The 25,685-nt window shown below is 41.8% G+C and overlaps 1 protein-coding gene across 7 annotated transcripts in view; it reads right to left on the reverse strand.

The window, feature by feature from the left end:
* CHRM3 (cholinergic receptor muscarinic 3) overlaps positions 1-25,685 on the reverse strand; it is a 509,004-nt gene that overhangs the window by 257,088 nt on the left and 226,231 nt on the right. For 6 of the 7 annotated variants that reach the window (XR_014308880.1, XM_082720839.1, XM_082720835.1 and 3 more), the window contains exon 3: positions 22,214-22,276. The gene's annotated coding sequence lies outside the window, so the exon portion shown is untranslated. Of the gene's footprint in view, positions 1-4,169; positions 4,265-22,213; positions 22,277-25,685 lie in introns of those variants that run through there. The other variant, XM_082720840.1, reaches the window with a different exon arrangement.

Raw genomic sequence — 25,685 nt, forward strand, 5'->3', positions numbered from 1 at the left:
AGTTTTTCCAACTCATGTAAGCAATATTTGTTTATTATAAAGATTTGAAAAGAAAAAACAAAATCATTATAAAACCACTTAAAATGCCACTATCAATATCAATAGTGGTTTATCAATAAAACCACTATCAATATCAAATCTCTTTATTTGTGGAGAGAGGAGCAAGGTGACAGAGGAGTAGGAGACCTAAATATCATAAGGTTCAGGGGTTCAGTTAGTTATCAAACCATCCTGAACACCTACAAACTCAACAGGAGATCGAAGAGAAGAAGAACAGCAATTCTAGGAACAGAAAAATGACCACTTTCCAGAAGGTAAGACTTGCAGATAAGTAAATCCAAGTGGATATATGGGGAGAGAGACCACAGAGGGAGGGGCTGGCTCCCAGCAAGTGATAGAGCCGTGAAGCATAAAATAGGAATCTTTACAAGTCTGCTCTGTTGGGGGACATGACAGAGGCTAAGCAGGGGGTGTAACCCCCACTGGGATAGTGTAGTCTCAGAAGCCAAAGGTCACATAAAGACTGGGGGCGCCTGAATGTGGCAGAGCTCATAGGCATCGGGGGCAGGGAAGCCAGCTACAGAGACAGAGCCAAGAAAGGAGGTCTCAGCTCTGGGTTACCTTAAGCCATGATCTGAGGCACAGCCAGGCTGCTGCTCTTTCAGCTGGGACTGTATAAGTAGCAGATCAGAGAGACTCACCTTCATCCCCCAGGAGGAGTGGCACTGGAGCACATGGCAGGAATATGCTGGGTTTGGAGACTAGAAACAGGGCCATGTGCCAGAGACAGAAACACTGAGTCACAGCCCGGCTGAGCACAGAGGGCGGCTGGAGACCATGGAGACAGGAGGGATGGTCCGCTTTTCTCCAGGGGCGCACTGAAGAGCAGTGCCCCAGCTCTGAGCTCTCGGCTCCACCAGCAGAGATTGGGAGGCCGCCATTTTCATTCCTGTCCTCCAAAGATCTAGGGAAAGTGTTCAGGGAACAAAAGCTCCCGAGCACATTACATAGTCTGGCCCCTGGCAAGGGCGGTGTGAGTCTGCCTCCCACAAAGAAATTTGAAAGTCAGGGCAACAGGTCCCTCACTGAAAATGTCAGCAAGAACATCTAACCAAGACCAAGTTTACTGACCAATGAGCACTGCGGAACTCCAGAGGTAAGGGAAACCAACACACAGAATTTATGGCTTTTACCCCATGATTCTTTAGTCTTCCAAATTTAAAATTTTTTAAATTTTATTTTACTTTTTTCTACTTTTTTCCTACTTTAACCTTTTAAAAAATATTTTATCTTATCAATACCTTTTTAAAAAAATCTTTTAAAATTTCCATTGTCATAGTCTATCCTTCATTGTATTTAACTTAATTTTTTGTATACATATAAGTTTTTCCTTCTTAAAAATTTTGGGATACAGTTTCTTCTAACAGATCAAAATATTCCCGAACAGAACAAAATACACCCTAATCTAGCGTTGTTCTAGTCTCCAGCCTGATCACATTCTTTCATCTTTTTTTTTTTCTTTCTTTAAGCAGCTTCTCATGGTATCAATACCTTTTTAAAAATCTTTTAAAATTTTCATCTTTATAGTCATATTCCATCCCTTCATTGTGTTTATCCTTATATTTTTATAGATATAAGTTTTTCTTTCATTCAAATTTTTGGATGTAGTCTCCTCTAAAAGATCAAAATATAATCAGAATCAAGTATGTGGCTCTGTTCGATTCACCAGGCTAATATGTGTGTGTGTGTGTGTGTATAATTTTGTATAATTTATAAAATTAATTTATATATAAAATATAATTTTTTTTTCATTTTCTGGAAAAATAAAATCCCTTTCTGGAGAAATAAAAGAAGAAAATCTAACCAAGTGGAAATCAAAAAGGCTATTAATGAGGTGCAATAAAAAATGGAGGCTCTTACTGCTAGGATAAATGAGGCAGAAGAGAGAATTAGTGATATAGAAGACCAAATGATGGAGAATAAAGAAGCTGAGCAGAAGAGAGATAAACAACTACTGGACCACAAGGGGAGAATTCAAGAGGTAAGTGATACCATAAAATGAAACAATATTAGAATAAGTGGGATTCCAGAAAAAGAAGAGAGAGAGGGGCAGAGGTATATTGGAGCCAATTATAGCAGAGAATTTCCCTAATTTGGGGAAGGAAACAAGCATCAAAATCCAGGATACACAGAGAACAGCCCCCCCCACAAAGTCAAGAAAAGGTCAACACCCCGTCATCTAATAGCAAAACTTACAAGTCTCAGAGACAAAGAGAAAATATCAAAAGCAGATCAGGAAAAGAGGCCTGTAACACAAAATGGTAGAAACATTAGATTAGATTGGCGGCAGACCTATCCACAGAGATCTGGCAGGCCAGAAAGGACTGGCATGATCTATTCACAGCACTAAGTGGGAAAAATATGCAGCCAAGAATACTAAATCCAACTAGGCTGTCATTGAAAATAGAAGGAGAGATAAAAATATTCTAGGACAAACAAAAACTAAAAGATTTTGCAAACACCAAACCAGTCCTACAGGAAATATTGAAGGGGCTCCTCTAAGCAAAGAGAGAGCCTAAAAGTAACAGACTAGAAAGGAACGGAGACAATATACAATAAGAGTCACCTTAAAGGCAATACAGTGGCACAAAATTCTTATCTTTCAAAAGTTACCTTGAATGTAAATGGGCTAAATGTTCCAATCAAAAGACACAGGGTATCAGAATGGATAAAAAAATAAGACCCATCGATACGCTGTTTGCAAGAAACTCATTTTAGACCCAAAGACACCCCCAGATTTAACGTGGAGGCATGGAAAACAATATACCATGCTAATGGACATCAAAAGAAAGTGGGGGTGGCAATCCTTGTATCAGATAAATTAGCTTTTAAGCCAAAAACTATGAAAAGACCCCTAACATGGGAGCAGCCAACTATCTAAACAAAATCAAAGAAACACATTGACAATAAAGCAATAATAGTAGGGGACTTTAACACCCCCCCATCACTGAAATGGATGGATCATCTAAGCAAAAGATCAATAAGGAAATAAAGGTTTTAAATGACACACTGGACCAGATGGACATCGCAGATATATTCAGAACATTCCATCCCAAAGCAACAGAATACACATTCTTCCTTAATGCTCATGGAACATTTTCCAGAATAGATCACATCTGGGGTCACAAATCAGGTTTCAACTGGTAACAAAAGATTGGGATCATTCCCTGCATATTTTCAGAACACAATGCTTTGAAAGTAGAACTCAACCACAAAAGGAAAGTTGGAAAGAACTCAAAAACATGTAGGCTAAAGAGCATCCTACTAAACAATGAATAGGTCAACCAGGAAATTAAAGAAGTATTTTAAAAATTAAGCACAACTGTTCAAAATCTGTGGGACACAGCAAAGGCGGTCCAGAGAGGAAAGTATATAGCAATACAAGCCTTTGTCGAGAAACAAGAAAGATTTCAAACACACAAACTAATCCCACACCAAGGGGAGCTGGAGAAAGAACAGCAAATAAAGCCTAAACCCAGCAGGAAAAGAAAAATAATAAAGATCAGAGCAGAAATCAATGAAACAGAAACCAGAAGAACAGTAGAACAGATCAATGAAACTAGGGGCTGGCTCTTTGAAAGAATTAATAAGATTGATAAACCCTTGGCCAGACTTATCAGAAAGAAAAGAGAAAGACTCAAGTTAATAAAATCATGAATGAAAGAGGAGCAATCACAACTAATACCAAGGAAATACAAACAATTATAAGAACATATTATGAACACCTATATGCTATCAAATTTGACAATCTGGGAGAAATGGATGCATTCCTAGAGACATATAAACTACCAAAACTGAACCGGAAAGAAATAGAAAACCTGAACATACCCATAAGCAGTAAGGAAGATGAAGAAGCAATAAAAAATCTCCCAACAAACAAGAGTCCAGGGCCAGATGGTTTCCTGGGGGGAATTCTACCAAACATTTAAAGAAGAATTAATACCTATTCTCCTGAAATTGTTTAAAAAAAAATTGAAATGGAACGAAAACTTCCAAACTCATTTAATGAGGCCAGCATTGCCTTGACCACAAAACCAGATAAAGACCCCATCAAAAAAGGAGAATTACAGACAAATATCCTTGATGAACAAGGATGCAAAAATTCTCACCGAAATACTAGCCAATAGGATCCAACAGTACATTGAAAGGATTATTCACCACAACCAAATGGGATTTATTCCTGGGATGCAAGGTTGGTTTAACATCTGCAGATCAATCAATATGATACAATACATTAATAAGGAAAGAACAAGAACCATATGATATTCTCAATAGATGCTGAAAAAGCATTTGACAAAGTACAACATCCTTCTTGAGAAAAATTCTTCATAGTGTGGGGATAGAGGAGATATACCTCAATATCATAAAAGCCATCTATGAAAAACCCACATTATTCTCAATGGGGAAAAACAGAGCTTTTCCCCTAAGGTCAGGAACACAACAGTTCTGTCCACTATCACCACTGCTATTCAAAATAGTACTAGAAGTCCTAGCCTCAGCAATCAGACAACAAAAAGAAACAAAAGGTATCTGAATTTGCAAAGAAAAAGTTAATCTCTCCCTCTTTGCAGATGATATGATATTTTATATGGAAAACCCAAAGGACTCCACTGGAAAACTGCTAGAACTATAGGAATTCAGCAAAGTGTCAGGATATAAAATCAATGCCAGAAATCATTTGCATATCTATACACCAACAGCAAGACAGAAGAAAGGGAAATTAAGGAGTCAATCCCATTTACAGTTGCACCCAAAACCATAAGATACCTAGGAATAAATCTAACCAAAGAGGCAAAGAATCTGTACTCACACAACTATCAAGTACTCACAAAAGAAATGGAGGAAGACATAAAGAAATGGAAAAACATTCAATGCTCATGGATTAGAAAAACAAATATTGTGAAAATGTCTATGCTTCCTAGAGCAATCTATACATTTAATGCAATCCCTATCAAAATACCATCAACGTTTTTCAAAGAAAGGGAACAAATGATCCTAAAATTTATATGATTCAGAAAAGACCTCGAATAGCCAGAGGAACATTGAAAAAGAAAGCCAAAGTTGGTGGCATCACAATTCCAGACTTCAAGCTCTATTAAAAAGCTATAATCATCATGAAAGTATGGTACTAGCACAAAAACAGACACATAGATCAGTGAACCAGAATAGAGGGCCCAGAAATGGACCCTCAACTCTATAGTCAACTAATCTTCAACAAAGCAGGAAAGAATGTTCAATGGAAAAAAGATAGTCTCTTTAACAAATAGTGTTGGGAAAACTGGATAGCAACATCAGAAGAATGAAAATGGACCATTTCCTTACAGCACACACAAAAGTAGACTCAACATGGATGAATGACCTCAATGTGAGAAAGGAATCCATCAAAATCCTTGAGGAGAACACAGGCAGCAACCTCTTCGACCTCAGCTGTGGCAACTTCTTCCCAGAAAGGCAACCAAAGACAAGGGAAGCAAGGGCAAAAATGAACCACTGGGACTTCATCAAGATCAAAACTTCTGCACAGCAAAGGAAATAGTCAACAAAACCAAAAGATAACTGACAAAATGGGAAAAGATATTTACAAATGACATACCAGACAAAGGGATAGTATCCAAAATATATAAAGAACTTATCAAACTTAACACCCAAAGAACAAATAATCCAATCAAGAAATGAGCGATATACATGAATGGACATTTCTGCAAAGAATGAGCATCCAAATGATCACAGACACATGAAAACATCACTCAGCATCAGGGAAATACAAATCAAAACCACAATGAAATACCACCACACATCAGTCAGAATGGCTCAAGTTAACCAGTCAGGAAATGACAGGTGTTGGAGAGGATGCAGAAAAAGAGGAACCCTCCAACACTGTTGGTAGGAATGCAAGCTGGTGTAGCCACTCTGGAAAACAGTATGGAGGTTCCTCAGAAAGTTAAAAGTAGAACTACCCTACAACCCAGCAATTGCACTACTGGGTATTTACCCCAAAGATACAAATGTAGTGATTTGAAGGGGCATGCACACCTGACACCTGACTGGAAAAACCCAGATGTCCATCTGCAGATGAATGAATAAAGAAGATGTGGTGTATGTATACAATGGAATACTATGCAGCCATCAAAGAGCCGCAAATCTTGCTATTTGCAACAACGTGGATGGAACTAGAGGGCATTTATGCTAAGTGAAATAAGTCACTCAGAGAAAAACAATTATCATATGATGTCTCTGATATGAGGAATTTGAGATGCAGGGTGGGAGACCATGGGGGGAAGGGAGGGGAAAATGAAACAAGACGGGATCGGGAGGGAGACAAACCATAGGAGACTCTCTCACAAAACAAACTGAAGGTTGCTTGGAGGTTGGGGGGTGGTGCGAGGGACAGGGTGGGTGGTTGATGGACATTGGGGAGGGTATGTGCTATGTTGAGTGCTGTGATTTGTGTAAGACTGATGATTCACAGGCCTGTATCACTGAAGCAAATAATACATTATATGTTAATAAAATAAAAGTTTTAAAAAAGACCTCTTTATTTACATTTTCTAAATATTTACTCTTACCAAAGAAAGGGTGGGGGGGAATGGTATTAAGTCAATTGTTTGAATTCATATTATTTGGGAAGCCTTTAGAAAGACCATTCCTGGGCACCTGGGTGGCTCAGTTGGTTAAGCAACTGTCTTCAGTCCAGGTCATGATCCTGGAGTCCCAGGATCGAGTCCCACATCAATCTCCCTGCTCTGCAGGGAGTCTGCTTCTCTCACTGACCTCTCTCCTCTCGTGGTCTCTCTCATTCTCTCAAATAAATAAAATCTTAAACAAACAAACAAAAAGAACGAAAAACTGTTCCTGAAGAGAAGACATTTGAAGATGACACTAAGATCATGCCTGATTGTGCAGATTAATGAACTAACTTTGTAGATGAGAGGTCAGGTGGGCACTCAGCTCTGAGAGTAAGTGGGGTGAAGGTGGCTAGCCCTCAGTTTCAAGAGTTTACACTAAGAGAGAAAGCTGGCCCAGAGCCATGTGGATGAGGACATCCAAAGTATGTTTAATTTTGGACTCTACGAAAATATCCTGAAACCAAGCCGCTCAAACGGCCTTTGTTAGAAAGACAGGAATAGATGGAAGTATGATTATTTCCCATTCAACAGGTGGGAAAAACCAGGCTCAGCCAACAGTCCAGGGGGTCAAAGAAGGGATGAAACGTTTTTGATGAGATCTTGGGCTCTATTGTTAGATCTTGCAAGTTTTGATAAGAAGCAAGAAACAGTTTAACTTTACTCTGCTTGGCCTTTTGGCCTGCTAAAATACTAAGGCGTTCTGACATTTCGGCTACAAATTTTGCAGCTGTGTCATCACTGGGGTCTGGGAGACCTTACTATACTTGGTTCAGCTCTTGAATGCCTTTTGAGACGGAGACAATAGAACTTATAATTAGCAAACTACCATAAGTCTCAGAGTATGACACATCAAAAGAATTCTTCCTTTTTCTCTTTTCCCTACACAAGGACATAAAAATAGAACAAGTAACTAGTATATTTGTTCTGCTACTCACACTACCTTAAAAAAATATATCGAAACCTGGAGCTTGGCAACAGCAACTGTAAGGTGAGTGAATTATATTTTCCTCTAATATCGAGGCTTCTTGCTGACAGGGAGGAGTCCTGTTCCAAAGGCCACTGTTCCAAACTGTCCTTTCCTTTCAGTCCCACTGTTACAAATCCAGGGCCTGGTTACTTTTCCTGGGCCACAAATACGGATTTGGTCTCCCTAACTTCTTCCTGATTTGAACCAAATCACACAGAGATGCCAGATACATGTTCTGAAACACGTTCCTGATCACGTCAGTCCCCCAATCCCCAAGAGTGCACGACTGGCCATCGCAGAGAAATGAGGAGCTGAGCCATCGAGGTCCTTCAAAATCGGATGCCTGCCTACCTTCACAACAGACTCTCCCTCTCCAGCCCTGTGCAATCTGGAGCTTTCTTCATCGTTCCTTCAGGCACCTCAATATTTTCTGACTCATTTTTCCTAGGCTATTTCCTCCACGAAGACAGCAACTCCCTCTCAAGAGTCTATCCATCCTTCAAAGCCAACCATAAAAATCTTCATTCTCAGAAGCTCTGCTGACACCCAACCAGAGGCCATCATTCCCTCCTGTGATCCTCTTTAGAAACTGTCCTCTAGATCCACTTACTGAATTTTATGTTACTCTTCCAGTGAATGTATCTCTTTTTCTGCTGTGACATAAGGTAAAGAGCAAAACGTTTAGGTAGCTCTTGAAAATCTAGGTCATGTTTTTCAGGAACAATCTGGGATGTTTCTACAGAGGCTTCTGTCTTGGAAGATGAAACTAGCTTCCTGCCCTCCCTATTGGCTTCTAGAACCCACCTTGTCTCTTCCTATCAAAAGGAAATGCCTTCTCAGTCGCTGTACCACACATTACTAGCAAATGACGAAATTTAGCACCTGAGGGTGGTTGTTCAGCCTCTTACCCAAGATGATTCTTCCCAGTTGGGCTCCGTTATGCTCCATCCTCCATACGAGCTCTTTGAACAAGGAACAATATACTCTCTTATGAATCACTCCCCCTGGTTTTCACAACCCGAAGGCAGGTTAATATGGCCATCCCATGCCTCTGGGGAGGACAAAGAGGCTCAAAGAGGATAACTGACTTGTTCATAGGAATGTACAAGAAAAAAACGTTTGGTGGCCAAAGGAGACTCAGAGAAACCATCAGATCTACTCGCAAGTTGCTGCTGAGTCTAAGACTGGGAACGGAGAGACAAAGATCATGGGGAGAACTCTTCTTCCTTACCATTTCCTTATCCTGCAATTCAGCAGAAGGGAAATAATAAAAGTAGCTCAGGTTTATCGAGTGTTTACTAAAGGGTGGGCACTACACATTTTACACGTAATGATCTCATTTACGTGAGATGACGATATTTATGAGATAGCTCTAACTGCAGGGGGCAGACGATGAAACGGTGTCAGAAAATCAGCTTGACCCAGGTGGAAATGAGATTTGAGCCCAAGTCCCTTTGCCTTAAAGCCCATGTTTCTAAATGCCAGACCAATACCTCTCAAATTTTATTCAAGATTGAATGCCACGTGCCTAGAGAACTTGTTAATGGCAGATTCTGGTTCAGTGGGGCTGCTGTGGGGTCTAAGATTCTGCATTTACAGTAAGTTCCCAGGTAATGCTGAAGCCTGTGGTCCACGGGTGGTGCTTTAAGTACCCGTTTCTTTATACTCCATTCAGAAAGTGCTAGAGTTATTCACTCAGGTCATGGACATTCCCATTCTGGGGACTATTCTGGGGCAGGGGAAGAAGGAAACACAAAGGATCCTTGATTCTGTCTCAGCCAAACCTACTCCTCAAGCTTCTCTGAACCCCCCTTCACTGTCACTGTGCTATGCTGTATCACCTCCAGGTTTAAATCCTGCCTTCCTTGTGCTTTTGTAGGAATGTTTCCCTTTTGCAGCACATATAACATTCTTTCAGGTAATTCTCAAGGATATCATTTGGTACCTTAATCTTTTTCCAACTGTCTGGAACACAATCCCATCTACACTTAGATTATAATGCATTTCAGAATGTCTTGCCTTGTTCATTGATACATCAACTCATATAAATTTCCCTAACTATAGGGGTGCTTTGGTGGCACAGTGGGTTGAGCATCTGACTCTTGGTTTCGGCTCAGGTCGTGATCTTGGGACTGTGGGATCCAGCCCTGCATCGGGCTCCATGCTCAGAGCAGAGGCTGCTTGAGATTCTCTCTCCCACTCCCTCTGTCCCTCCCAATTTTGCTTGCTCTTTCTCTAAAATAAATAAATAAATCCTTAAAAAATTCCTTAATTATGGGACTATCATTAAGCAAAAATTTTTTAAAAGATTTTATTTATTTATTTGACACACAGAGATCACAAGTAGGCAGAGAAGGGAGCAGAGAGGGAGAGGGGGAAGCAGGCTCCCCGCTGAGCAGAGATGGAGATGGACACTCGGGTCTCCATCCCAGGACCCTGGGAACATGACCTGAGCCTAAGGAAGAGGTTTTAACCCACTGAGCCACCCAGGTGTCCCTCATTAAGCATAATTTTGTATTACATGTGTTTACAAGAAACTAATAGAATGTACTGGATGTTTTTTGTTTGTTTGTTTGTTTGTGTTTTTGTTTTCCGAGGTGGAGAACTGGTGTATAAGCCACACAAGTTGCCAACATGGGCTTTATTGGCTCCTTTTATTTGTTCTCCATTCTCTAGTAGCTACCATGTCCCAGGCACTGTGCTAGGTTTGCCCTTGGATCCTTGTACTTCCATATGAAAATCAAGACATATAATATAAACATTTTTAGCGTACTATTTTTATATTACATTCATGATACTATGAAATGCAGTATTTTAATTAAGTAGTTCAGTTTACTTAGTTTCAAACATTCTGCATCCTTGTTCAGATGCTCTGATATAATGTGGTAATGTCACTTCCCAATATAAAATCTCATTTCACTAAGATAGCCTCTGCAAATACGTGTTCTGAAATGTGCCTGTCCACATGCGAAATCTCCCCTTGTCTTTACTGAAGTGGAAAGGAATGCATTTTTATAAGTTTATCAGCTTCTAAAGAAAGGCTAGGCCTTGGCTACATCCCTAGGCTTCCATGGGCTTCCATTCTGTTAAAAATTAAAATTCAAAAACTTTGTCTTCAAACCACAAGTCACTTTCTATCTCCCCATCTTCATTGGAATGTCACCAGTGTCCAGATGCCCAGGAAAGATGTCTCTGACACTCACTTAGTTTTCCTTTTCTCTTTAAGCTCCCTTGTTGTGTCCTGGAAACTTTATGTGCAACTTCTTTTTTATTTTCGCAACATTTGTGCGTGCCCAGGGTCCTGGCACAGGACCCCAGCCAGAGTCCAGTCCAGCCCCTACCACCACCAGCAGTGACAAGGGCCCCGCAGGTGAAGGAAGGTGGCAGCGTCAGGACACAGAGGTCTGTCTGGAAACACCCCTGAGGTCAGTCATTAGGCACATGGCTTGCTTTGTTCTGAGCTGTTCTTCTAAATCCAAACCATTTAAACTCAAGGGAACATGGAGCCCTGCTGCCAAGTCTCTCAGGACTGGGGAAAAGAGAAAAGTGATAATGCTTCGGAACTGCTTCCTTTTCTGAGCACCACTTTCTATCCATTCTCTGGCAGCCATGACTGTGAAGTCGGCCTTCCTGCCCTGTACCTGCCACAGACATCCCAATCATGGTTCCCTTCCTCCACTTCTCACAGAGCTTTACTCCTGAAACAACCTCTCTCTCATCCATTGTGGGTTTGTCCTCCCTTCTTTCCTCCATCACATCCATCATTCCACAAACAAAATACCATCCTCGCTGGGTCCCCTTTTATCTGGACCACCACCATGTTTCTGCTACCTTGTGAGATCAAGGTTGCCTATGACACTGTCTATACATCCTACCCCTGCTTCCTCACCTCCACCTCCGTTTTGAACCCTATGTCATATCAGCCTTTGATTTCTCTGATGGCCGATATTTCAATAATAAACACTGTACTATTATAATCAAAATACAGTTGACCCTTGACCAACACGGGTTTGAACTGCACAGTTTTGCTGATATACAGATTCTCTTATAGTCCTATAAATGTATCTTCTCTTTCCTTATGATTTTTAAATAACATTTTCTCTTTCCTAGGTCACTTTATCATATGAATACAATATAGAATACAGAACATATGAAATGCATTTTAATCAACTGTTATGTTACTGAGAAGGTTTCAGTAATGTAGTAACAAGTTATAAGTTGTTAAGTTTTTAGAGAGTCAGAATTTATCCATGCAGGGGGTCAGCACACTTAAGCCCTGTGTTGTTTGAGAGTCAACTGTATATAAAAGTATATTGATAATATGCGATTATATATGGCACTACATACATATTGTAACAAAATACTGTGACTCATTGAAGCTGTGTGTATATGTTAGCATTCTCTCTAAGCTTCCTAAATATCACAAATTTATGTATGTCTTGTCCCTTCCTCATTCTTGACACTGAAAGCCTCTCTTCTTCAGGATCTTTTTCTGGAAGATTTTATGGAGATGCAAATTTATCACCAGGTCAGCATAAACCCTCCTCTCTTGCCAGCCACCCCTGTGGTAATCTCTTGCATGCTGATCCATGGAGCTCTCTAATCCTTGGTGAGCAGTCTACCAGCTGGCTTCTGTTTTTCCCCCAACATCTCTGGTTCACTTTCCCTCAATATCACCGTATTCCCTTCTGCCTTCTCCACTTTAAACTTGCCCCTTTTCAGCTCTCTCAGACTCAACTGAAGAGGAAAGGGAGTTGACTCCCCTCTATCTAGAGCCATTTCTAGGGGTATCATTGGTGTGTCCTATGCTTATTCTCTTATGTCCACACCCTGGTCATACTTCTTCTCAAAACCACTCCCACTTCAAGATAAATAGTGTGGCCTCTACCACCAAGGAACTGATGGTACAGAGATGCAGATAAAGTTGCACAATCAATGGCAATGGAGAAGGAACCATCTCTAAGATAATGCATTTCCAGAAGACCATGTGGACAGCTGGTTGAGAACTGGGGAGACAAAAAAAGACGAGCTACTCCAGGGGCACCTGGGTGGCTCAGTGGGTTAAGCCTCTGCCCTGGGCTCAGGTCATGATCCCAAGGTCCTGGGATGGAGCCTGCTTCCTCTCCTCTCTCTCTCTGCCTGCCTTTCTTCCTACTTGTGATCTCTATCTGTCAAATAAATAAATAAAATCTTGCAGGAAAAAAAAAAAAGAAGAGCTACTCCAGATAACACTTTGAGGATGAGGATCGGTGGAAACGATCATGGTTAAGTCATGATCTAATACCAGGAAGATGCACCAGGGAGCTGGGGGGGAGGGGCACATAGAGCACAGACCTAAGAGCATCTTTTTTTAAGGGTGGAGAGCAGGGTGGAAGTTGAGAAATGGGAGAAATGAAGTTTGAGAATTAAGCAAAAATTAAAAGACATGATAAGACTAGTTTTGTTTTTTTCTCTTTAAGTTGATAGGGAGTCTATTTCAAACAATGCAACAGTTAATGCTTATTGATGGCTTGCAATGTGCCATTTATTATCTTCACAACACCTCTGTGAGGCAGGTGGTAACTATTTTTTCCACTTTATAAATAAGGAAATTGAGAGCCATAGAAGCTAAGGAATATTGAAGGTCACACAGCTAGGAAGTGGCACAGTTAGAATTCCGATTAGATTTTCACTTGAGAAAGGTAAAGGGATATTTCTGGGTTGCACCTGTACAATGCACATAACTGTAGGACAGAGACGTGGAGACCCAGGGAGTGCAAGAGGGCAGGGATGTTCAGTTCTGCTGTTCTGGTTGTGGAGTTAGGGGGCAAAAACCTGTAGAGAGAGTTGTCTGGCTCAATATACAGATGTGGACTTGGCAAAGATGGCTAAGCTAGAGGCACAGATTTGAGGCACTGGGCTAAAGGTCATAGTCTAAGCCTGGACTTTAAGTGATATAAGAAGAATTCTGAACAGAGCTTTGTGGGGGTAGGGAAGAGGATGTGCATTTAGGCAGGTGACAGAAGAAGAAAAGAGAGAGAGAAGGAAGGAAGGAAAGAAGGAAGGAGAGAGAGAACAAACTGAGAAGGGGGGAAGAGGTACAATGAGATTCAGGAGAGTGAGGTTGCTTGCAACCAAGGAAAGTGAGATCTTCCAAAAGGCCAATGGCAACAACACTTGCAGAGACATCAGGAAAGTTAGGGATCAACCCTTGAAGGGGTTCATCAACTACGAGGAGATCAGTCACTTCTGCAGCAGCATACCCAGTGAACCGGGGGGGACCCAGGGGCCAGGCTGCAGTGAGTTCAGGAAAACAGGGAAGAGGAGGAGACCTGAAGAAAGAATTAGCATCAGGGAGGGTTGGAGGAAGAGAAGGACTGGACGGGGAGACAGAAATCAAAAGAGAACCTAGCTGGGTGTTGTCTACTTCTTCTTTATGATGAGAATCCATTTTAAATTTACATATGAAAGGGGAATCATCAAAAGAATTGAAAATTGTAGAGAAGCAGGAGAGAGCAAACAGCAAGGGGAGGCAGGAAAGAATGAGACTGAGGCTTCTTAGCGCTGTTTTATGAATCTACTCTCCCTTCCCTCCAGGGGGCCGTTTCCTCTTCAGTCTCTATAGTCCTTGTTCCTGATGAAAGTGACTGACCTCTTTTCCCACCTTCCCCATAGTTCCACACAGTTTTGCCCAGTTAATTTTCCTCCCGTTATTTCCCCGCTCATACTCCTCCAGCAGTACTGATCTTTCAGATAAAACCCAAACTCCTTTAGAATTGCAAAGTCCTTCTCAGTCTGCTCCTCCCTGTCTCTGTCTCTCTCCTTCCTTGGAGCCCACCGTCTCCTGCCACCCCCCCCAAGAGATATCTGAAGCTGCCCCTGAATTCTGTCCCCTGATTCCCCTGAAATGCCCACAGGTTTCTTTCTTCCCATGTTAAGTCCTACCCTCTCCCAAGTCTCTATGCATGTCACCCCTTCAAGGTCCCCGAAACTAAACAAAAATGTTACCTCTCTTGTTCTGCCCTGGTATGTCATTAGCAAATCTTTTTCATGAAGGTGATCAACAAAACTCACGTAGGTCTATCACTGTGAAAAGCATCAAGGACGTAAACCCGCTAAATCTACAGCCCACGACAAGCACTGGGTCAGGATGTCTCTGCTACTTAAACTACTTAGTGATATACCTTATATCTGGTCTTATATTTAACACTGACATCATTACAAAAATGTGTCTAGCTTTCTCATCCAAACTGGACAGCATGTTCTTTGAGGAAAGAAGCTGTGTATTAAAGCATAGGTACAGATCATCTAAGATTTCTATCTTAGGAACATACAGCAGGAACTGAACAACTATTTTGCTGTAAAGAAAACCGGACAGAATTTGCAGTCTTAGAATAAGAAGAAGCTGTGTGAATTGAATTTTTTTTTTTTTCCCCTCCCTGGGATATGCTACAGTGTAAATACAGCACATCCAAAGCTTTGGCCTTTTATCACATTATGAGATCTTTGTTTTTTCCAAGTCATTCTTATATGTGCTTCGAATTGATTTCTTCTTCTTCTTCTTTTTTTTTTTTTTTTTAGATTTTAATTATTTATTTGAGAGAGAAAGAGAATGAGAGAGAGTGGGCATGAGAGGGCAGAGCTCAGAGGGAGAAGCAGACCCCCTGCTGAGCAGGGAGCCCCAATGTGGGGCTCGATCCCGGGACTCCAGGATCATGACCTGAGCTAAAGGCAGTCGCTCAAACAAATGAGGCACTCAGGCGCCCTGCACTGATTCCTTCTTATACTTGTACACACGCTGAAAACTGGAAGATTACGCCTCTGGTTTTCACATTCTTTTCTATAATGTTTTTATTGTAACGAGCTCTTTCATTTCTCTTGGAATGTGACTGAACTTCTGTATGTTATGGAGCTATGTCTAAAACCCCTTTTAACTTAAAAAGTGTCACCTACCTAGTTAAAAAGTGTCACCTTCAAACTCAGATTTTGATGAAATGAATGACCTTTACGACTTTACCCGATGACTAGTTTCCAAGAGCTGCTCTTCTGTTACAAGTTTTTATGGTCATCCCATAAGATTTATTTTTGATTCCCATCTTCATTTATTTTTGATTCTGTGATATATTTTGATAATTTAATTAACTTTGGGTGGCATTTTCTTTTGCATATAGCATAACATGGGTATTTGTTTCCCAAAGGTTCATTTTTAAATTTTTTTTTTCCTGATTTGGGTGTTCTTTTCCCTTTTATTCAACTGTTCTCTGAGAATGTAGTCATTTTTTTTTTTTTTTAATGCACTGCTTTTATTTGGGTCATTTCTGAATACTTTTTCATCTAGTCCCACATAACGTATTGCAGTCTTGCTAGAGAACTAATGGATTAACTACTTCCCCCTAATGTGCTTTTTTGAACCCAGTTATAGGGCTTCCCACATGCGGGGTTCCAGCACCTGGGCGGGGTACCCCCCAGATACTCTCAGAGTTGCTCTGTGGCTGGGGGGGCCTGGGCAGAGGTGCCACTCCCCTAGAGGGCAGGTGTGGCCCAGTGCAGGCGGTGCTGAGCTCTCACAAGCTGTAAGCCTGATGGAGACACCTGGCCCCTGCGGCCACTTCGGGATGTTCTGAGCACAGCCAAGGTGGGCCCTGCCCCCTGGACATCCAACTTAGTGCCCAGCCACAGAGTGAGCTGCTCTCATGCACAAGGGGCTGCGAGCCCTTAGAGGTACACCTGGTAGGACAGACGGCCAAGGGCCCTGATGCAGAACTGGGAGTAAGCGCTGTACAGGATCCAGGCTGGGGATCTTGGCGGGTGAGGATGGCTCTCTGTGGCAGGTCCTGGTCTCTATCTTCACCTAAAGCAGATACTTCTGTCCAGCACTGCATGCAACCAGGCAGTGGGACCCACTGCCATGTCCCTGTCATGTCCCTGTGGTCTCGTCGTGTCACTGTCTCCTCCTCAGAGCACAGTCGGTATCTGCATCGGCCTCATCAGGGAGCACGTCCGAAATGCCAAAGCTCAGGCCCGCCTCAGCCCTTCCAAATCAGAAGCTGTATTTTAACAGGTGTTTACACATTCGTGTTTGAGAAGTGCTGCATCCAAAGGTTCACTCTGGATTTCCTGTGGCCATGAAATGCCTTCTGCAAGGGAAATGCCCACAAGGAGTCCAGGTTCTTCTAAATCAGCTTCGTATCTGCAGGTCCCCAGAATCCCTTCCAGAGGCTCAGGTCTGCTTACTGCTTCGGGCATAAGCAATCACCAGATGCATCCTTTAGTGCGCCTGGGGCCCAATGGCTGGCCAGAGCACGGCTGTAACCCAGTGGGGAAAGGGGCATGGTAGACTTTCAGGCTGGGGGTCCACCTGAATGGTCCCAGAGCGAGGCCCCGGAGGAGCAGGGAAGAGCAGGGGTGGAGAGGGGGTGGGCCCAGGGCCCTGAGCTAGACTTTTCCTTCTGGTTCCACACATAGGCTTAAGCCCACTTTTGCCTTTTTAGAGGGGGCCAAGCTACGTGCATGGCGATGGCTAGCAAAAAAAATCTATGCTTTTCATGCAGTTTTAAAATACTTGATACTAGGGGCGCCTGGGTGGCTCAGTGGGTTACGCATCTGCATTCGGCCCAGGTCATGATCCCTGGGTCCTGGGATGGAGCCCCATGTCCAGGTCACTGCTCAGCGGGGAGCCTGCTTCTCCTCTCCCTCTGCCCCTCCCCCAGCTTGTGCATGCTCTCTCTCTGTCAAATAAATAAATAAAATCTTAAGAAATATATAAAAAAATACCTCATACTCAAAAAGTTAGGTTGAATTCCAAAATCATTTGCCCTGAGAAATTTCAACATAGCGTTTTTCAGTGAAAGAAAGTAACTGCTGTTAGATTCTTAAACAGAATTTCAATTGCAGGAAAGTTTTGAATGGTTATAAACCAGGTTTTAAATTTTCTATCATCTACTTGTTCCTACAAAGCATAACCCAGAAAATGACTGTCAAAACTCCAGAAAGATCACTGACCAAGAAATACAGGTCACTCTTTCTAACCTAATACCTAATAAAAAGAAACGATTCATAAATTGACATTTCTCATGAAAACACTTGAGAGTATTTTATTGGAAAATTCTATATAAATTCAGTACTTGATATTGTTCCCAACACTTATTTTCTCTTCTTTGAATAGTAACAATACACTTTTTTTATCTGCAAAATTCTGTATGGATGCTCTCAAATCCAGTGTAATTTCCCTACCCATATACCACACAAACGTTATGGATGCATAAAAAAAGTGAAAAAAGGTGAGAGGCATGTATCTAGCTAGACAGGGCTGATTAAGAAAAGCTAAGATGCCCAGAACAGGCAGGATGGAGAATATTCCTTCATATTACATGCAGTATCTCTCTGGATCACAAAAACCTATTATTTCTTTATTTTATTAGAAATGTATCCTTTAATAAAGTACATTTCCTTCCTTTGCACAATTTGAAAAAAAAAAAACAGACTTTTCCTCCTCAACAGATCAGCTTCAAAAATTTTTTTAACATTTTCCTAACATGTAATTATCATCTTCCAAAGACCCAAAAGTGCTGTCAATGTGACTGAAATCAGAATGTAAATATTTTATAAACAGCTGTCAAATCTCAATTGGCAGAAAACAAAAAGGCCCGGAGTTGCTGTAATCCAACCACGAGGCTACATCATTTAATTGACAGATAAGACGTTTTTCTCGTTTCCATTTTCCCATCAGCATTTTAATACATTAGCATGGTGTGCCACTCTGGATAGTCACTGTGACAATTTACTTGAAGACGGAATGAATTCTGAAATGCTCTGGGGGAGATGCCGAGCACAGTAACTCAATTCTGTTTCAAGGAACGTTTTTCACACTCGGAGTATTTGTAATGCCTGTTACCAACAAGGACTGAATATTGGCATCCAGGGAATATTATCAAGCCCATTTAAAAAAAAAAGGCAAAAGGCTCTTAGCAGTTCAATAATTTATTATTTCATTCTTTGGGGCCTTCACTCAACAAACATTTCTGATTACGTATGTGCCAGGCTTAGTTGATAAATCTAAGTAAGATCTAGAAGATCCGCGTCTGCCGCTCCTCATTATAGACCAAAAATGTGGCTAGGAAGAATACCGAAAGCCATCCCTCCCAGGTTAACTGCTGCCTCTGTGTGCACTGCTGTCCGTCCCTCTTCCCAGAGGGGTTTCTTTCTTTCTTTCTTTTTTTTCCTCCATCTTTACCTTTTTTTCCCCTTCCTTCATAAGCAATAGACTCAAGGGAGACATCTATAAGCACAACGTAACTTCTTTTGGGATAACTGACATAGCATTTTCTGCCTCTACATTCATCCATTCAGCAAATATTTATAAAGCTTCTTGGAGGCAACAGGCAGCCCTATAGGCACTGTAGTTTCGACAACACAGACACACACAACGTCCCGCTCTCATGGAGCTTGGATCATTCTAGGGCAAGAGATCAACAGCAAACACTAAACAAATACTCATGGCTGCATTCGTCAGTCTTGCCTAAATCCCTTAAGTTGTAGGGGTAGGTATTTTTACCATAGCGGGGTATTTCACAACAGAAAATGTCTAGTTTTTAGAAGGACTTAAATTTGCATGCCTGGGCTAGTGCTCGTTTCCAGAGAGTGGTTAAGGAAGGCTGCAGCCGCTGAAATGTGAATGGGCAGGGCCCCAGGAAGGGGGCAAGGACACAAAGAAACACTCACAGAATGGTAAGAAGGACAGACGACAGAGTAGAGGAACAAGGAGAAAAGTATTTGATGCGTAAGTCATGGCTGTGCATTGGAGTGTGCCCCTTGATGTAGGGGAGTGGAAGGGTCTTGAGCAGGTCTCAAGCAGGAGAGACAGAGATGTGATGCGGCTTCCCCAGGCAGGGACTGTGGCACATGGAAAGGATTTTGGCAAGGCAAGCACTCCCATCAGGAGGCCAGGAGGAAGCTCATGCCGTGGTCCAGGCAAGACAGAATGACTTGGGATAGGGTCGTAACAGAAGACATAGAAAGAAATGAGGAGATTCAAGATCTATTTGAAAGAAAGGAAAGAGACAGGAAAATCACTAAACGCAGAGATTCAAAGGCCAAAAGGAAAGCGTGGCTTTAGCAGACACAGCATGTCCCCGTATTTTACAAAGGAGATCCGACAGGGTAAGCTATTATTTTACACTAAGAGAGTATCAGAATATCTGACTCCCTCAATTTACAAATAAAGAACAAAGGTCCGGAGAGGTGAGATGGCACTTTTAAGGACAGCAGAGCTGTCTGTCACCTGCACTGCCCCTCTCATATTTTCCAGCCCAGAGACTTTTCCATTACCCAAGCACCTCCTTCCCTGTCCTTCCCTGACTCAGCTCAGTACCTTATTCAATATTGTGCATGATTTCTTTGGAAAGGAGTTTCTTTACATAATTTATCTTTCACCTGCCTTTTCCCCTCTGAACCCAATAAATATGAGTAAAGTAAGAGACTGTGAGAAAGAGAAGATTTCATATCAAGACTGTAGGTTAAAAGCTGAATTTTGGTGGCCATATTGAGACCATTAGTTCTAAGCGTTTACTTCAAAAAAGAATGAAAGAAAGCAAAAACAATCCACCTTGGAATTCATAGTTCCTTCACCTGCTTTCATAGGCAATTCTAATTCCTTTTGATTCCCCACAACCAGACTTTCGCTCTCCTTCCATTTTTCTTTCTTAATGGGGAAGAGTCTCAGTTCACTTAGTTTTATAAATGGATAATCTGGTGGGAATTCTGTGTTACCAAAGAGCAAGAGTTCAAAGGGTTGGAGCCGGCAGTGCCACAGACTAGCCAGCAGATGTGATCAGCAACAGCCCGTGGTCCCGCCAGACACTGCCAAGATAAGCATCAAGGCAGCGGAGCACTGGGAAGGGCGCCTGACAGGTCCAGTCCAAACCTCGTCCGTAACACCTATGATCACAGGACACAGTTCTCAACATCTCAGCTTCCTCATCTGTAGATGGGGATACTAACACCCGGACAGTACTCCTGCGACGTTAAAGAGGCACGACTAGCACAGCGCCTGGATCTGAATGACCGTGAACCGGCTCTGCATTCGGCTCTGAGGCTCAGGGGACCTAATTGATCAAGGTCATACCATGGGAGAGCTGATGGTAGGTTCACGAGAACTCAAGAACGTCATCAGGGAGTCAAGCTCCTTTAGCTTTCTGCTCCGACATCTCTGGCTGGGGCTTCTGTCCTTGGGACTACGAGATGGGGGCTGTGCTGGGTACTCATCATGGTTTTTACTTCCTGTATTTTATGATGCTTTGAGATCTTAAAAGCTAGCTGCCTAGGGAAAGACTGCCTTTCCCAGAGCTAGCCAGTTCTTAGAGATAGCAAAGGGCGAGGACCGGAGCCCACCTATCACAGGTAAACCCAGCAATCCTAGCTGTATCCTCCTAGCTCTCCTCTCACTCTTGCACTCCACACCAGTATTTCTCTAGCACCTGGGACCCGGTGGCCAGAGACAACCTCTACAACCCAGCGCCTACCTACACTCTTCCAAATGGCCAGTTCTCGGCTGTTTGTCCCATTCTGCACAGCTATTCCTGCAGACACTCTCAGTAAAGACTCTCAGACTTCTCCTTCTCTTCTGTCTAACCTGGTGCTTCCTCAGATGGCCCTGGTGGCAGGCAGTGGCCCTTCTCTCAGGATATGTAAGTAATAAGTTCTCCTTTCAATGGCGTTGACTGTGTCATTACTCAGCGGCTCCAAATTTTAGAACAGCTTTTCAGGTAGGTAGATGGAGTCCTCATAAGGAAAATATTTCAAAGAGAGTCTGCTCTTGAAGCCCTGCTCTACTATGTCAGGAAGGGAATAAATTCAGGAAGGGAGTCCCTATCTGGAGCTCACCATCTAGAGTTTGTTAGCCAGAGCTGGGTTATGCGGCCTCAATAAAGGAGTCAGGGAAGGCAAAGATTCTAAACTTGGCATTTCACTGTTTTTAAAAACATCAGAATAATAATAGTAATAATGGTATTATTATTATTATTTGGAAGGGAGAAAGGATATTAGGTAGGCTAGTTGCACTGTCTGCTGAATGGAGAAAGTATTAACAATGTTTAAGGGAGATTAACCTTTCTTTACAATATCGCTCTTTATATTCCCTATCAGATTTTTGTATGGCATTTTGGATAAGATGATATAAATCAAGGGATAGCATTTAAGCTTCTATGAGTTAGATGAGCTATAAAATTCTATATACACTAAAAATGAAAACATTTTGCATTGATTTCCAATAACCCCATATTGCTATAATTAAGATACAAAGGAATATTTGAAATAAAACAACTTATTTCGTATTTTAACAAACATGCTTTCACTGTAATTTTGTATCTGATCAGCAAATAAGCAAAAACCATATCTTCATTAAGACTCAAAAATCAAGCACTATTGTATAGTTATATTAAGATGCACAGAGAGCAATTAGAAATCATATTGAAAAACACCAATTTAGAAATCCCTATTTCTCATTAATCTATTTCACTGATCAATCCATAAATCCTTTTATTAAAGCAAAGAACTCAACCCTCTCCCCCAACAAAGATCTTACCTTATAGTACCTTAGTGGAAGTTCCAAATGTCATTTATTTGGCCTCTGATCAGAACACAGTTGCTAGAAGAGAATTAAGAAAATGGGGTTAACGTATAGTCTTAGGCGGGGAAAAGTCAGTAGGTTACACAAAAGGATTTGAGGAAATGTCAGAAGATTATGGAATTTTTTAGTGAAAGTGAGCTCATAGATCATGGTGCCTAACCATCTCATGTAACAGATAAGGACACACATGGTCGGAGACTGAAGGTTCCTGTCATTGGCAGAAGAAACACATTTATTGACCTTCTACAAAATGCTCTTCCCGTGTGAGTGTGTGTGTGTGTGTGTGTGTGTGTATAGTTCCACTCCTCACACCCACCAAAGTTCTGGTCACAGTGAAGGGATCTAAAGCTAGAAACTAGAAGAGAGGAAACAATAGAAGTTGCACATTCCTTCTTCCGTGTTAATGACGGCATTCTCCTTTTTTCAGCTGGTGGGTTAGTACTATCAACCACCCTTAGAAGCTCCTGTAAGCTACCCTCCCCAGCCGCAATGGAGACACACACACAGACTCATGCACTCACACACAGGGTTAGAGTCAAATCTTAAAGAAATTCCCCAACTCCATTTTGGACACTGGCATTCACATTTTTAAAGGGTACAGAGTCTGACATTTAGGCCAGAACCTTAGGAAAGCTTTTAGAAGGTCGACTAGAGAATGAAAAAGAGGCACCGATTTTCATGAGCCGAGAACGAAGGAAGTGCGGCCTTGGCAAGGATGTCCCTGGGGACAGAGGGTCAGGAAGGAAAAGTAAGGGCTATGGGAGAACGTGGGGATGGAGACCAAGATGTTGAGATGTTGGTGGATTTTTGAAAGGAGGACCCTGTAGTTTCCTGGGGGTTGAAGGCGAGATCAGACGACAGCACAGGGAGAGTCTGTGAGGTGAAACGTTGAGGGTTCCCGGGATGTGTATGACTAGAGGACCTCAGGGCAGCCTCTGAGAGTAGCGTCTACAAGTTAAGCTAGAGGTGGAAAGAAATGTTTCAGTCATAGTAAAAACAGATTTCTGTTTTGCATGTCTCTCTTTTTTAAAGTATCTGTCTACAAAGGATTGGGAAAAAGGAAAAGAAAGAAAAATCACTCATACTACATCAATTTGAGAAGCATTGTCCTAGACAACATTCTATTCTAGACATCAGCGTCTCCTCAGGAAATAACCTATGAGCAGCTGGAACTTCAGGAGAATATGCGCCAATATCGACATTCCCGTTCTTGCCAGTGGAAGTGGGGGGAAAGTCACCAAATAACACTTCAGTGGGAGGATGCAGGCATTTTGGTCTCTGGTCTCTAGGACACAGACGCTTTGGGCCATATGGAGCATGCTAGTGAGCCTAGACTTCATCTTTGACCATTGATTCCTTCTAGAATCTAATGAGCCCAAGGGCCAGTGAATCCCACAGAGATGCCTGTCAGTCCAGTCACTGTAACCTACTGAGTGTCCTGCACATACTAGTTGCTCAGTAAGTATTTGTTATATGGATAATATGGATATAGATGGATAACAGTTATCCAGAACACATTTGCCTAATTTATAAGGAGAAGTTCCCAACATGCCTACATCTTGGGATTCAGGTCATTTTAATAAGTGAATACATATCTCTCAATAAAATAAAATTAAGTCACATAAGTAAGGATAAACACTACTCAGTCGTTAAAGAATCTGCTAATAAAAATGCCTCGTTCCCTCAGTGAACTGGGGAACAACAACTGAGATTGAATACCTTGAAATATTTCTGAGTTTCTCTAGTGTTAGACTCGGGAAAGCATTCATTTTGAAAACCAGTGAGAGATCTGGCTTTCATTCTAACTTCAAATTACTTCTATTGCAAATTAATTGCACATGACATTCATTTAGGGGTGAGCTTCAAATCTCTGAGTGTAGATGACAGGCTCTACCAAACCCCACCAAACATGGTTCAAAGGGTTATATAGTGAAAGTATGATTGGTGATTCCAGAGATTGTTGTCATAATCTTGCAGTTAGCCAAATAAAGAGGAACACAAAGCCTGAGACAGAATAATAATTAAGGAAAAGTAGAAGAAACATCTCTTTTAATAGGCCAACACCATATTACTTTTAGGATGTATACAGAAAAAGGTAGGTGTTTTGTTATTGTCCTTAAATGGCTGGGTTTTACAGACATCATGAAGTAGCAATGTGATGACAGGTCTGGACTTTTAGCAGAACCATCTAGATGGTTGCATTTCCTTCAGTCTTTTCCAAAACATCATTATTTGTCTGCTTTCTAATTATTGTTTTTTTTTTAAGATTTTATTTATTCATTTGAGAGAGAGCATGAGAGAATGAGAGCTGAGAAGGTCAAAGGGAGAAGTGGACTCCCCATGGAGCTGGGAGCCCGATGTGGGACTCCATCCTGGGACTCTGAGATCATGACCTGAGCTGAAGGCAGTCGCCCGACCAACTGAGCCACCCAGGTGCCCGCCTGCTTTCTAATTATTGTGAGCATGTGTATTGCTCTTATATCCTGGAAGACACAGACCACTTATGCAGATGTTTTTGCAATCTAAGTGAATGATAACTCAATCCACTGCCGTCTGATTTACACAGCATCATACCTGCTCACGGCTCTGAAATAAATAAGCTTAATTAACTAATTTAACTTCTTGTGTTCAGCTGAAATCAGATCCCAGCCTCTTAAGATATAGAATATTCCTTTTTAATTTCACAATATAGCTTTAGTTTTTAACTTGCCTTATCTGAAGACCAAAATAACAAGTGTTTTGACAAGGTTGTGCCTGACAGCTTGTTTTATGGGAATAGGATAAATACGGTTCTAAAAATGTATATATTATGCTAACTCTAGTTTGCACTAAGTTCTTATTTAAAAACAGGATTCACTAAGTATCTGTGCTCACTCGGGTGTCGCGTTATATGCTAACCAGTTCCCTTCAAAGTCCGTCTTCTCATTTTTTAAGCCATCCCATCCAGACATGGAAAGACAGAGGTCATTTTTTTTTTTTTTTAAGATTTTTAGAAAAGATTTATCTACCGGAGAGAGAGAGCGAGGGAGCACATGGCGGGGAGGAGTGGAGGCAGAGGGAGACAAACTTTAAGTCAACTCCCCACTGAGTGAGGAGCCCACTCAAAACTCGACCCACAACCCACAAGATCACGACCTGAGCTAAACCCAAGAGTCAGACGCTTAACCAACTGAGCCACTCAGGCCCCCCGAAAGACAGAGAAAATTAACACATGAACTTGTTCTTAGGAATGAAATTGTGCAATTCCTCTGCTATAATCCCCAGTTTGCAGATGAGGTTCAGGAATCAAGGAACTGTCTCAGAGTTGTCCGTCCGGTGACCGATGGGTAAAACTGTTGTCCAAGCTTGGACCCTTTCCATTTCCAAATGCCCATAATGGTAGCAGGAACAACAGCTCTGATGAATATTTACTGAATATTTGCTACTG

The sequence above is a fragment of the Mustela nivalis genome, assembly GCF_964662115.1.
Source record: "Mustela nivalis genome assembly, chromosome: 2".
Classification (NCBI taxonomy): Eukaryota; Metazoa; Chordata; class Mammalia; order Carnivora; family Mustelidae; genus Mustela; species Mustela nivalis.